The sequence below is a fragment of the Electrona antarctica genome (genome assembly GCF_951216825.1).
Source record: "Electrona antarctica genome assembly, chromosome: 3".
NCBI lineage: Eukaryota > Metazoa > Chordata > Actinopteri > Myctophiformes > Myctophidae > Electrona > Electrona antarctica.
Genome location: NC_136808.1, coordinates 3,627,559 through 3,642,704, shown reverse-complemented (window position 1 = coordinate 3,642,704; position 15,146 = coordinate 3,627,559). Strand labels below are relative to the sequence as shown.

Sequence of the window (15,146 nt, the reverse complement as noted above, 5' to 3'; positions counted from 1 at the left end):
TTCCTCTCCGGGGAGGCCCAGCTAGCGTGTAGGGATCTACCGGACGCCGATGCCCGAGATTTCGGCAAACTGAAAGCTGCCATATTTGCCCGCCATGGATATAGCCTCCCAGCCAGAGCCCAACGGTTTCACAACTGGAACTTCCTCCCGAATCAGCCCCCCCGTCCCCAGCTAGCCGCATTGATAAGGTTGACACGAAACTGGCTATTAAGTCCGGGAGAGCCAGCCTGTGCCGACCGAGTGATCCTGGATCGATGCATTAGAGCGCTGCCCCCCAAAGCGCGAGATTATGCAGCCCATGTAAGTCCAAGCACCGTAGACGAGTTAATCGCTCTACTAGAGAACTTCCAAGTCTGCCACGAGATGCAGAAAAGCGCACCGAAAGTGGACCCCCCCAAGGTGTCGGGAGACGAGCGGTCCGGCCGGGACCGCCGCCGACAGAAGCACGGGGCCCCGAACCCAACGGGTCGCCAAGATGCCGGAGCGGCGGATCGCTCTTCCACGACGCGACGCTGTTATCTCTGCGGGAAAGAAGACCACCTCTCTTGGAGCTGCCCACTCAAAGAACAAGATGTGAGTATGGCCTCGGCCGTCTCCGAAGGCACGAGACCCTGCCTCTACGGCCAGGATGAGAGAGGAAAGCAGCGCACCCTGCCGGTCAAAGTGGACGGCAAGGACACACACGCACTGTTGGACTCCGGGAGCGTCGTCACACTTGTGCGCCCCGCCTACGCCGGCGTCATAGAAAGAGAAACCATACCCGTGACCTGTGTGCATGGGGACATGAAACGCTACCCACTGACCAACATCAGAATCCAGTCCCCACGTGGAAGCACCACCCTGGCGGCCGGGGTCGTGCCAAACCTACCTGTACCCCTCCTACTCGGCGCAGACTGTGTCCTCTTCGACAGATATTGGGGTGCGACGGATCCCCGGGCGCCGAAGAAGACGAAACAGCGTAAGCACCGCCCCGCCAGACGACCCAGAGGAGCCCGACACGCGCTCCCCGCCTTCCGTGACAGCTCGCCTAGAACCACAGATGACAGCTCACGCTCGGACGAGTCACAGGGTGGGATCGAGAGCGGACCCCCCACCGAGGAAGACGCGGTGAACCCCGAGGACACGTTTGCCGAGTTTCCTATGGCAGAGGCGACACCACCCGCACGAGAGGGCGAGTTCGCCAGCCAGCAGTGGGCAGATCCGAATCTGGAGATGGCACGACAGCGGGTGGCAGCAATCGATGGTAACGCCTGTGACTCGGTGAGTGATAAAACCTTTCCTCATTTCACTGTTAAGCGGGGCCTCTTGTATAGAATAGTCACAATACAGGACGGGGACGTAATTGAACAATTGCTAGTACCACGAAGTTACGTGTCCCGTGTGCTTTACCTCGCACACACGCACCAACTCGGTGCCCACCTTGGTGTAAAAAAAACATATGAGAGGATTCTGGCTCGCTTCTACTGGCCCGGTATCAAGCGGGCGGTAGAAGATTTCTGTCGAGAGTGTCCCGAGTGCCAGATAGTGAGCCCCAAGCCGCATTTCCGTAACCCACTGATCCCAATGCCGATCATCGAAACCCCGTTCGAACGAATCGCCATGGACATAGTGGGCCCCCTGCCCAAGTCGGCCCGGGGACATCGTTACATATTGGTAATCGTAGATTACGCCACCCGCTACCCCGAGGCAATACCACTCCGTGCCGCCACGGCCAGAGCGGTCGCCCACGAAGTGATGTTGCTGTGTAGTAGGGTGGGAATCGTGTCAGAGATCCTCACAGATCAGGGTACATGCTTCATGTCGACTGTGTTAAAACACCTCTATAAATGGCTTAAAGTCAAAAGTATCAGAACCTCCGCCTACCACCCACAGACGGACGGACTGGTCGAGAGGTTCAATAAAACATTAAAACAGATGTTAAAAAAGGTGGCCGAAACTGATGGGAAAGATTGGGATCAACTAATACCCTATGTGCTGTTTTCTATACGCGAAGTCCCACAGGCTTCAACTGGGTTCTCACCGTTCGAGCTGGTATACGGGAGGCGACCAAGGGGCCTGCTAGACCTCGCCAAAGAGGCCTGGGAGAGCCAGCCCTCCCCTCACAGGAGTGTGGTTGACCATGTCCAACAATTGCAGGCCCGGGCCAGCAAAGTCTGGCCGCTCGTGAGGGGCTATATGGAAAAGGCACAGAGAGACCAGGCCAGACTATATAACCGTGGCGCCGTGCTACGAGAATTCCAGGTGGGAGAAAAAGTGCTCGTTCTAGTCCCCACATCTGAATGCAAGTTTCTGGCTAGGTGGCAGGGCCCCTTCGAGGTAACAGAAAAGACTGGACCGGTTACATATCGCGTGAGCCAGCCGGGCAAGCGAAAACCACAGCAGATATATCACGTCAATATATTAAAGAAGTGGCACTCATCCGTGCCGAGGCCTGACTGTGCTCTATTAACTGTTGTCTCCTCTCAGGCGCCACCTCCTGTCCCCATCGGGGAAGAGCTATCCCCGCAGCAGGTCCAGGACGTGAGAGAATTAATAAGCCGGTGTCACGACCGCTTCTCAGACCGGCCAGGGCGCACCCACCTCGCCAAGCACGACATCGTTACCACCCCCGGGGTTGTCATTAGACAGCGGCCCTATAGAATCCCCGAGGCCCGCAGGATAGCCATTAGGGACGAGGTAAAAAAGATGCTAGAGCTGGACGTGATCGAGGAATCTCACAGCGCCTGGTGTAGCCCAATTGTTATTGTACCAAAACCTGACGGTGCATTACGATTTTGCAATGACTTTAGGAAAGTAAACGAGGTGTCCCACTTCGATTGCTACCCCATGCAGAGGACCGACGAACTCACAGAGCGGCTGGGCCCCGCGAGATTTATCAGCACATTAGATTTAACGAAGGGATATTGGCAAATCCCATTGACCGACCGGGCCAAAGAGAAAACAGCCTTCTCCACACCAGAAGGGCTGTTCCACTACAAGGTCTTACCGTTCGGGTTACACGGAGCTCCCGCCACATTCCAACGCTTGATGGACAGGATTCTCCGCCCCCACCAAGAGTACGCGGCCGCCTACCTAGATGACGTCATCATACACTCAAGGAGCTGGCAAGAGCACCTCCGCCACTTGGAGGCAGTGTTGGATGGGCTAAGGGCGGCCAACCTCACTGCCAACGCCAAGAAATGCAGGGTGGGAATGACAGAGACAGATTATCTAGGCTTCACGATTGGACGCGGATGTTTAAGACCCCAGGCTCGAAAGGTTGAGCGGATAAGGACCTGGCCCCGCCCCACCACGAAAAGGCAAGTCAAGTCGTTTCTGGGCTTAATTTCTTATTATCAGAAATTTATTGAGAACTACTCTACGAAGGCAGCCCCGTTATACGATCTAACACGTCAGAGGGAGCCGAACCACGTCAGATGGAACCCAGAGGCAGAGGGGGCTTTCGAACTATTAAAGGGAGCACTTTGTGAGGAACCTGTACTCATATCGCCTGACTTTAACAGACCTTTTCTCCTACACACAGACGCATCGGGGACAGGCGTCGGCGCGGTTCTCGCGCAAGTAATAGACGGAGAAAAGCACCCCATCACGTATGTCAGCCGAAAGCTGCTGAAGCATGAACGGAACTACGCGACAGTCGAAAAGGAATGTCTCGCCATCAAATGGGCGATACACCATCTGCGGTATTACCTCTGGGGACGCCAATTCACGCTAGTCACCGACCATGCCCCACTGAAGTGGATGGCCACAAATAAGGACAAGAACAGCAGAGTGACGAGGTGGTTCATTGACCTCCAGAACTACAAGTTCACCGTGGAACATCGGCCGGGCAAGTCGATACCACATGCGGACGCCCTGTCCCGGCTATATGAGGATAGGAGTGATGATGTCCCCCGCCGCAGCGTGAAACATAGAGGGGGGATATGTGGCGTCTCGATCGAGGACCGCGCGCCACGGGTTAGCAACCCCGGGGAGAGAGAGGGGGAGGACGGAGTAAGGCACTATCACCTGGGAGTGGTCCAGGACGGACGGTACATCCCACGTCACCTCTTCATTTATCAGTCGAGCTGACAGCTGCGGGCCAACGCCCAGACGGTATAAAAAGCCTCCGCCCTCCTCAGTTAGTCGACTCTCCCGGGGAACAAGCTGATCTGCGGTGCGCGGTAAGACAAACACATGATCCCTCTCTCTATATGCCATGTATGATGACGGGGTCCTAATTATTGTTCTCTCACCTCACAGGACATTCCAGGCAGTGCGGATTGATAAGACCGTTGGGCTCGGAGGCTTGTGGCACAACAGTTCCCCTGAACCCCCCCCCCCCCATGACTAGAAGCGTCAGAGGCGCACATATAGGCTCGAGAAGAGCGCACGGCACACCCCCCTTTGAGATAGAGAGGTGCCGTTTATTTCACAGAGCACGGACTTGGATAAAGGCCAAAACCCTAAGTTAACTTTACTCACCTTGTTTTGGAAACCACTGGTCCCTCCATTGCTCACTGTAGAGGCAAGGCCTAATCTACAACATTTTCCTTTGAATGAATAAAACAGTGCCAGAATTGGCTTTATGTGACGCTGCCTCCTGTGTGTTCTTGGTGTGAGAAGTAGCGGCCCCCACAATATGAATAGATTCTGGGAAAAAAAACATGGTAATACATCAAATACATAAAAAAAGAAGGCCTGGGCCATGGCTCAGTGGTCCAGGCACCTTGGCTGGTAATCCAGTCTGGCAGTGTGCCGCGGGCTCGGCCTTTACTGCATGTCACCCCCCCCCATCTCTCTCCCCATTTCCTGTCAGCCTACTGTCTGTCCCTCCATAACAAATATAAAATAAAGGCGAAAGCCACCAAAAAAAGAAAAAATGTCAGTCATGTCAGTCATGTCAGTCAGAATTGTCTGGTTCCCTTTGGTCGCGGTTTTGTGCGTCAGTGCCTGGTGTATTGCCAGGCGAAGGTTGTTTTTGGACCTGGGTGTGAGCTTGTCCATCTCATGGCCTATAAAATAAATAAAATGGTGCGTGTCGGGTTGCAGGTCCCGTCCATCCCGCAGCTGGTGCAGAACGTCACGCTCAAAGGCGTTGGGCTGCTGTTCTGCCCCTGCACCCTGCCCAGACCCAGAGGCCGTCTGCTGCTGCTGACTGGATCCTATTCAACAAAGGTTCAACCATTTATTACATTGACCTGAAATTGATTTTGTATTGTATTACACAACCATCATGTCAAATCTGACTATAGTCACACACAGTTTAAATCAAATATTACATTGGGGTTGAGTTGTTTTTGTCTTGGCTTTGTACAAGTGTTTATGACTCTTACCACTTTCCACTGTCGGACCAACAGAGGCTGGTGGTCCGACCTGATGGATCCTGGTGGCAGGGTTCCAGTGCCTGTAGGTGTGACTGCCTGCTATGAAGTAAGATTTAATAGCATTATATAGAGCTTGTATTTTTTGGTGTTTGACTTGCAAATCCCAATGAGTTGTCTAAAGATCTTACCATTTCCACTAGCCGATGGCAGCACAGACCTCTGCTCAACCACAGCAGAGGCCTGTGGTCCAGTCAGATGACCGGACTGGTCACCAGTCACATGACTGGACCACTGCTGGTTGGCCGACCCTGCAGAGGCCTGTGGGCCAGTCGGATGTCCAGCAGACTGCTGGTTGGCCGACCCTCCTCTGCCTCTGCCTCTGCCTCTCCCTCTCGCTGTTGCACAGCTGGTGGCAGTGTGGCTGGTGTGACTGACCTCTATGAAGTAAGTTTTAATCACAATATGATATAGACCTTGAATTGTTTTTGGGTTAGATTCTTAAATGGAAATGGCTTCATTTGGAATGTCTTACCACTTTCAGCAGCTGTGTACAGCATGGGCCGGTGACCTGCCTGGTACCCAGGTACCGTGGCCTGTCTGTGGCCTGCTGCCCGACTGGACCCTTTCCCTCGTCCGGTACCTCGTCTTTTGGAACAGGCTGCAGTGACGTAAAGTTTAATCATAATATGATATTGTGCTAGAATAGTTTTTGTTGCATTTGTAAATGTCAATGACTGTCTTTTACACCTTACCACTTTCACCAGCTGGCGACTGCATAGACCCAGACCCGGGTCCAGCTGGGGACTGCATATACCCAGACCCGGGTCCAGCTGGGGACTGCATATACCCAGACCCGGGTCCAGCTGGGGACTGCATATACCCAGACCCGGGTCCAGCTGGGGACTGCATATACCCAGACCCGGGTCCAGCTGGGGAATGCATATACCCAGACCCGGGTCCAGCTGGGGAATGCATATACCCAGACCCGGGTCCAGCTGGCGACTGCATATACCCAGACCCGGGTCCAGCTGGCGACTGCATAGACCCAGACCCGGGTCCAGCTGGGGACTGCATATACCCAGACCCGGGTCCAGGTGGGGACTGCATATACCCAGACCCGGGTCCAGCTGGGGACTGCATATACCCAGACCCGGGTCCAGCTGGGGACTGCATATACCCAGACCCGGGTCCAGGTGGGGACTGCATATACCCAGACCCGGGTCCAGCTGGCGACTGCATATACCCAGACCCGGGTCCAGCTGGGGACTGCATATACCCAGACCCTGTCACGGTTTGCAGAAGATTGAACCCAAGCGCAGAGCCATAAGCAGAGAAAGTTCAAAATGTATTTATTAGAGCAGTTAAACATACAATCAAAAGTAGTTTAAACTCCAAAACAGAAAAAAGCAGGGAGTCAAAAATGCTAAACTCTTCAAAAGTCACAATAACAAAAACAGTCCGAAGACAAACCTTTCAAAGAGCTCAAAGTAGTAATGTCCCAAAGCAGAATGTTTCAGTGGCGTGAAACAAAGAACCAGGAGCGTCACAGGAAACAGAGAGTATGTACTGGCAGTGTGTGTGTGGAATGAGTCCAGTCTTATAGGGGGCAGGATGATTGGAGAAGTGTTCTCAGGTGTGAAAGGGGCATGGCACTGTTGGGCTAATGAGGGAGTGTGAGCAGGTGTGTGGCAAGGACTGAGAGCTGGAATGTAATGTGGGAGTGGTTGACATGGAGACATGGTCTGTGGGGCGCCAGACCATGACAGTACCTCCCCCTTAAGGGACGGCTTCCAGACGTCCCACCATGCTGGCCTGGAGCACAGAGCAGGGTGGGCGGAGGGGGCCTGGAGGAGGGGACTTGATGCCGAGCAGGTGACGTCAGGTGGGCGGCCTGGAGGCCGAGACGAGGCGGTCAAGTTGTCGTCGGGCGGACGGCCGGGAGGCCGAGACGAGGCGGTCAAGTTGTCGTCGGGCGGACGGCCGGGAGGCAGAGACGAGGCGGTCAGGTTGTCGTCGGGCGGACGGCCGGGAGGCAGAGACGAGGTGGTCAAGTTGTCGTCGGGCGGACGGCCGGGAGGCAGAGACGAGGCGGTCAGGTTGTCGTCGGGCGGACGGCCGGGAGGCAGAGACGAGGCGGAAAACTTGGGAGGCGACGCAATGGATGCCACAGGCAGAGGCGACGCCACAGGAGATACTGCAGGCTCTGGAGCCGAAGCTGCATGCGTCAGAGCTGCAGGAGCCATTGCTGCATATTCAAGAGGGAGGGCTGCAGGCGGAGCTGCAGGGTCAGGAGGCGGGGCTGCAGGCAGGGCTGCAGGCTCAGGAGGCGGGGCTGCAGGCGGAGCTGCAGGCTCAGGAGGCGAGGCTGCAGGCAGGGCTGCAGGCTCAGGAGGCGGGGCTGCAGGCGGAGCTGCAGGCTCAGGAGGCGGGGCTGCAGGCTCAGGAGGCGAGGCTGCAGGCAGGGCTGCAGGCTCAGGAGGCGGGGCTGCAGGCTCAGGAGGTGGGGCTGCAGGCGGAGCTGCAGGCTCAGGAGGCGAGGCTGCAGGCAGGGCTGCAGGCTCAGGAGGCGGGGCTGCAGGCGGAGCTGCAGGCTCAGGAGGCGGGGCTGCAGGCGGAGCTGCAGGCTCAGGAGGCGGGCTGCAGGCGGAGCTGCAGGCTCAGGAGGCGGGGCTGCAGGCGGAGCTGCAGCCCGAGGAGACATGGAGGATGCCGCACATCGAGGAGACATGGAGGATGCCGCACATCCAGGAGACAAGGAGGGTGCTGCACACCCAGGAGAGGAGGATGCTGCACACCCAGGAGAGGAGGATGCTGCACACCCAGGAGAGTAGGATGCTGCACACCCAGGAGAGGAGGATGCTGTACACCCAGGAGAGGATGCTGTACACCCAGGAGAGGAGGATGCTGCAGACGGGACCCCAGAGGACACTGCACACCCAGGAGAGGAGGATGCTGCAGATTCTGGAGACTGGACTGCAGGTGGAACTGCAGGCACAGGAGGTGGTGGAGAGCTGGGCAGGCAGGGCTGCGGAGAGCTGGGCAGGCAGGGCTGCTGCGGAGAGCTGGGCAGGCAGGGCTGCGGAGAGCTGGGCAGACAGGGCTGCGGAGAGCTGGGCAGAAGGGTGGTCTGGACACCAGGCAGCGAAGTGCTGGGCAGTGAAGACCACTGGGGATGTAGGGAGCCATGGCGACCACGCCTTCCCCTAGCTGGCCCACGGTTCCCCACACAAAGGGCTAGGCGCGACCCCTCATAAGAGTCCTGGACTTGAACCGGCTCAGAGTACACAGGTATTTTCACATGTTTGCAAAAATAAGAAAATAAGTCCAAGGGTTGGTTCCTTTGTTGGTCTGGGACAGGGCAGGCTGATTGCAGACTCACTACTCCAAGCCTAATGGAGTTGGGAGCTGGCTGAGAAACATGTGGTATTGAGGCGTCTTCAAAGTCCTTAAGCCTCCCACGCACCACATTCAGGTGGGGGACAAAATGGCTTACCCATGGTCTCGCCTTGAACCACTGCTGCTGTATTGATATCTCCACTTGGAGTTCAGTACACAGTTTGGGTGGAGAGGCCAAGAGACGAGAAACCACATTTTCCAATTCTGCCACCTTTCTATGAAAAAGCTTTAGCTCTGCTGGGTTCATTATGGCCAGTACATTCTGTCACGGTTTGCAGAAGATTGAACCCAAGCGCAGAGCCATAAGCAGAGAAAGTTCAAAATGTATTTATTAGAGCAGTTAAACATACAATCAAAAGTAGTTTAAACTCCAAAACAGAAAAAAGCAGGGAGTCAAAAATGCTAAACTCTTCAAAAGTCACAATAACAAAAACAGTCCGAAGACAAACCTTTCAAAGAGCTCAAAGTAGTAATGTCCCAAAGCAGAATGTTTCAGTGGCGTGAAACAAAGAACCAGGAGCGTCACAGGAAACAGAGAGTATGTACTGGCAGTGTGTGTGTGGAATGAGTCCAGTCTTATAGGGGGCAGGATGATTGGAGAAGTGTTCTCAGGTGTGAAAGGGGCATGGCACTGTTGGGCTAATGAGGGAGTGTGAGCAGGTGTGTGGCAAGGACTGAGAGCTGGAATGTAATGTGGGAGTGGTTGACATGGAGACATGGTCTGTGGGGCGCCAGACCATGACAGACCCGGGTCCAGGTGGGGACTGCATATACCAAGACCCGGGTCCAGCTGGGGACTGCATATACCCAGACCCGGGTCCAGCTGGGGACTGCATATACCCAGACCCGGGTCCAGCTGGGGACTGCATATACCCAGACCCGGGTCCAGGGGTGATGGGTCTGTGGTCTGCTGCCCAACTCGGCCCTGCTGTTTGGCTGGTGCCAGCAGGTGTGCTGCGACTGGCAACTATGAAGAAGTTTAATCATATGATATTGAGCTTGATTTTCTTTTGTTGCATTTCTAAATGTCAATGTCTTGTCTGTACATCTTACCACGTTCAGCAGGCTGTGGACCTCGCTCCCTGGCTGGCACTGACAGGAGAGACTGGGACTGGCTGGGCTCGTCCTCGTCTATTAGGTAATGTTGCAAACATGTCAGTAGACCTTTCTATTGGATTTGTAAGCCCTAAAGCGCGTTTGCTTGTGTGAAAAGTCTGCATTTGAGACCTCTTTCTGTACATGAGGAGATTATTCTGGATTCTTTAGCAACTTTAATCTAACTCTCAAATGTTTGGAGTTCCGTCGTGGCTATCTATTATACAATTGAAAAGGTGTACCCAAAAAGCGGTACGCAACCCAGGAAAAAAAGGCACCAGCTACTACATCACTGACACACTGCCACACACACTGCAACAACCCACTAAACACACTAACACGTCACAGACTTACCCTCCGCGTCGATCCACGGCTATCTCCTCATGTCGCGCAGCACACCCACACTCAACACCACCCGCGTAAAAATTGTCATTGCACTGCCACTAAAGCCGGCTCCCGTCCAGACTCACAAACAATATCAATATCAATAATAAACACAAACACGCCACAAGCACCGACACCCCCGCCTAATTTGTTGCCACGTCTATGAAAACAAGCACAGAAAAAATGCCATTCAACACGCTACTTACACACACTACCACTCGCTTACAATACGCGGACCTGGCAACACTACATTCCCTCTCCCATTTGCTCAAAGCCCACCACGTGACCCACACACACATACCAAAAGTAGAAGAACTACACACCGCACACACTGATTCTAACTTGGACAGTTAAAATAATGCAAACACGACCGCGTCGACACCTGGCGTGGTACAAGCGGGACGAACCGAGGCGCATATATGGATAAGAACAACAACACCAACACTACACGCACACGCGCGCGCTGCAACAACAAACAGCTACGTACAGTGTGTGTGTGTGTGTGTGTGTGTGTGTGTGTGTGTGTGTGTGTGTGTGTGTGTGTGTGTGTGTGTGTGTGTGTGTGTGTGTGTGTGTGCGCGCGCGCGCGGGGGGGGATTTTGGATCGCCTCGCGAGGCAGCGCCAATGGCACTACACTACACAGGGCTCGACAGTGCGACTAGGTACTCGCATTTGCGACTTAAAATATCACCGTGCGAGTTGTAAAATTAACTTTGTAGCACCGGTGCGACTACAGAATCCGATCTTTAAAGCTAAAAGTTGCGCAGTTTACATCCAAAAGAATGTGTCACTCTCTCGGTTCTGCACCGCTGCTGGAGAAGTATAGCACTGTCGAAGGCAGCGCAACTAATCCCCCCCCCCCACACCCCAGAGAGGGAGGAGAGAGAAGAGAGCGAGAGAGAGAGAGAGCACACACGTCTTCACCCCAGCGAGGGAGGGAGACAGAGAGAAAGGGAGAGAGATAGAGAAAGAGAGAGCTTTCCAGTCCTTACATTTTTTCTCAAATTGACCAGCAGAAAAGTGAGCAAACTATAATCCACATTGTTAGACAAAGTAGTGTGCCCTGAAACTTTCTTGGAAATGTGCATGTTGCCTGCAGTGGCAGCCAGCCGCGATGTAAGATGAGCCTGTGCATTTCACGGTTTTCACCCTATATAACTTGAACGCATAGGCAATCAAGTCAAGACCATTAATGAATGACAGCTGTGTAGGGGTGACGATTGCGTGATGCTTCTATGTACAGGATTCTATAGGTCACCACTTTTGGTGTGACACACACACGGCTTCTGTTTACAATGCGTTGTCAACACGTGCTGAGTTGACAAAGATTGACAGATTTAGGAGAAGACTGATAGTTTATCCTTTAGTAATTAGGCTGTGGAAGTATTCACACTAGGCTACTTTTGGATTTATTGGGATTGGCAATTTGGGGAAAGGAGGAGGAGGAGGTGATCAAGCTCCACAAGACCACATTATTGGTAGGCTCAAGGCTGCATTTATTTTCCTTTTTTTTCCTCTCGAGGGTGCATGGGATGATGTGAGCCCCTCCAGCAGGCTAGGGAGCCCCGCTCAGGTTAGCGGAAAATGACCGCGGGGTGCGGGTTGCCAGGTTTTTTTATAAGTCAAATATAAAAATAAAAAAAATGCTAAGCGTCGAGCCCTGACACTACACTAATAACAACAATAATATCAACGGTACAGAGAACAGTACAGTACACATGACTACAGTACAGTACAGAAAGAAAGCTCACATCAGAATATTAATCCATGTAATAATAATAATAAAAAATAAGAACACAACACTAATAACAACTATAATATCAACAGTACAGTTGATCAGAATATTAATCCATGTAATAATAATAATCATAATAATCATAAGAAAAAATAAGAACACAACACTAATAACAGTACAGAGAACAGTACAGTACAGTACACATGAGTACAGTACAGTACAAAGACTTACAGTACAGTACAGTACAGTACAGTATACTGTTGCGCCTTGCCATGCTCGCTTTCATACACAAAACCAAACAAGGTCACTCAGCCAGCTTGGCAACTTTGTGCTTTCCAAGCAAATGCATAAATTAAAACATCATGGGTTGCCATTGCCTTCTTCCCATTTGCGTATCGCATGGCACTAGGATGAGCGGGCCGAAGGCCCGCGAAATTCTAGTGTTACTACAAACCTAAAATTCTAGAAAAGTGTAATTTAGTTTGGATAACTATCACAACATGTTACCTGGTAGATTCAGGTACCCCATGTCAATGGTGAACTCCGGGTCATCCTCCAAGGCTGCTGGTGGCGCCATGTCAGCTCCACGTTGAGTTGGCTCTGAAATTGTATGCTTCTGATTGGTCTAAAGTAAAGTTTCATGTCTTAACATTTAGAGCACCGAAGGAATAAGAAAGCTTCTGCCGGCTTCCTTCTATGAAGTAAGGTTCAAACATTTATTGAATTTGTTGTTCTTGTAAACATTTGTTCTGATTAATATGCATGTCTTACTTGTACCTCTTGCAACAGCAAAAATGTCCTGCCTGGAGCCATGGGAAATCTGAGTGGCATCTGTAAAGTAAGGGTTAACATGTTGAATACAGCTTTATGACTTGATGTTGAATTTGTAATTAGTTGTCTTATTACTAATACATAATTATCTCACCACTGTCATCAATGCAGGGGTGGAGGACTCGGTGAAGCTGCACACTTCTTTCTATGAAGTTAGATTCAAACATATATTGTGTACACCTGTATGGTTTGGATTGGTGTTGTGTTTGTAAACGGTTATGATTAACATGCATATATTACCTCTTTCAGCAGGAAACGCCGAGCTGGGCACCTGATATGGAGGTAGACTTCCTTCTATTAACAAATGGGAAAGAAAATGGAGGTTCAGAATTCCCAAGATTCAAAAGATAAACAAATACGTGAAATACAACACATTTCCAGAAATGTCATCATAGATAAGGTAAAATCAGCACTATTAAAAGTGTACAGATGCTTAGAACTAGAATCATCCTAGGATTCTCTCATGACTTTACAAAGGTCTTCTGGAAATGCAAGTTCACAACACATTGCATGTTAACGAAAGGTGTGCGACAAATTTGATAAACATCTTTGGAGACAATCTTTAAATTCTCCAGCTCAGAAAAGAAAAACCATGGTGGTAGGCTCTGGATGTTAGAGATGAGGGGATGCTAATCTTTTTGATAGAACTGTGTTCAGTCAAATTCACAACCACATGGTGAATGTCTGTGTAGAGCAACGGTGCCCAGACTTTTTGGATTTGACTTCAAAATGACCTGCTCAACAATATATACCCACCGCAAAATAATTATCTATCTATATTATATATACTTCTATATATTAGAGAAGTTATACAGATTTATATTATATAAATATTATCCCCACATAACTGTAAATAATTTAGTTTTAACATTTTACATGAGGGGTTTCTGGAATAGCGATGCTGGCATTACATATAGACCAGGGGTGCCCAATAGATCACATGATATGCCCCTAAAAACTATTTTTGGCATCTGCCACTTGAATTAAGGGGACTTGATTGATTGACATCAAAAAGGGCCTGTCAGCTCAAACCCACTATTTTGTTTTCAAGAGTGTTGCTGTGCACAAACGTCAGTAGCATTACAGATTAAATACAACAAACCCTACCTAGGCTATTCCATTTCTCCCCCTCCATTTCCAATTCCAAGTGTATTTGTCTTATATGTAACGCCAGCTCTGCTATTCCATATTTAAACTATTTTCAGCAATGGTATAATATTATTTTTTTCGGCGGGTAGATCTTGTTGAGCTTGTCATTTTGAAAGTAGCTCTCAAGTCAAAGTGTGGGCACCCCTGATATAGACAAACCTACTCAGAGTGGGAAGTAGTGGGGGAGATGGAATTGGTATTGTATTATTATTATTTTGTATACAACTTTGTAATGCTACTGTTTGTGTGCAACAGCAACACTCTTGAAAACAGTATTGGAATGTGGGTTTGAACCTACTTAGCTTTTTGATGTAAATCAATCAAGACACCTTCAAGTAGCAGATGCCAAAACATCTATTTTTCCATATTTAAATGATATACTTTTAGGGGCATGCCATGTCGTCTACCTGAACAGCCTTTGTGATCTGCTGGGAGATTGCGATCTACCTTTTGGGCAGCCCTGGTGTAGAGTTATTTTATTTATTTTTTGGCAGTGCATTTGGTGTGTTTTTGCACACACAAATTAAGGGACCATTGAAAAACATGCAGATACTTTATCGTATGTACAAGGACAAATAATGTAGCAGAGGCTCTTCGGCACAAAGACTGAATAGAAAAGCAAAACACTGTAATGTGACACGCATTTATCTGTTCTTTTCCCAAATAAAAGTCAATTTCAAAAAGGAAAAAAGGCTCTAAATATGTGTTAAGTCTTGCATTTGTTAACAGTCATGAGTAATATGCGTCTCACCACTGTCAGGGAAGAGGTGGCGGCTGTGACCTGCTGGGTGTTGCTGATGCTGAATTTCATCTGAGAAAAGTTCCAAACATATTTATTGTGTACAAGGGTTGGTGTTGAATTTGGAAACAGTCATGAGTGATATGCATCTTACCACCGTCAGCAAAGAAGTGGCTGGGACCTGCTGCATAGTGCTGCTGCTGAGTTTCATCTGAGAAAGGTTCCAAACATTTATTGTGTACAATTCTTTAAGGGTTGGTGTTGAATTTGGAAACAGTCACGAGTGCTGTGTATTATTATTTATTTAAAAGGGTATCTTTGAAAAACAAAGAAAGGTCCCGCACACTGTCAGAAAACTTGCCAGAAATGTTGCTCTTTATTCAACGTTTCGGTCTATTCGACCTTCATCAGGACAGACAATGATATTATTATTTATTACCTGCATGTCCAGCATGGAAGAGCTCCTGGGAGTCCTGCCAGTCCTGGCTGTCGTGCTGCTGAGTGCTGTCT

At 50.6% G+C, this 15,146-nt stretch overlaps 1 long non-coding RNA gene across 1 annotated transcript; it reads right to left on the bottom strand.

Annotated features, from left to right (window-relative positions):
• Positions 1-13,704: 13,704 nt before the first annotated feature.
• Positions 13,705-14,352, bottom strand: LOC306920318. Its single transcript, XR_013789644.1, has 2 exons — positions 13,851-14,352; positions 13,705-13,766 (listed from the first exon to the last, which is right to left on the bottom strand). It is a non-coding gene; the product is annotated as an uncharacterized lncRNA (long non-coding RNA).
• Positions 14,353-15,146: the final 794 nt, after the last annotated feature.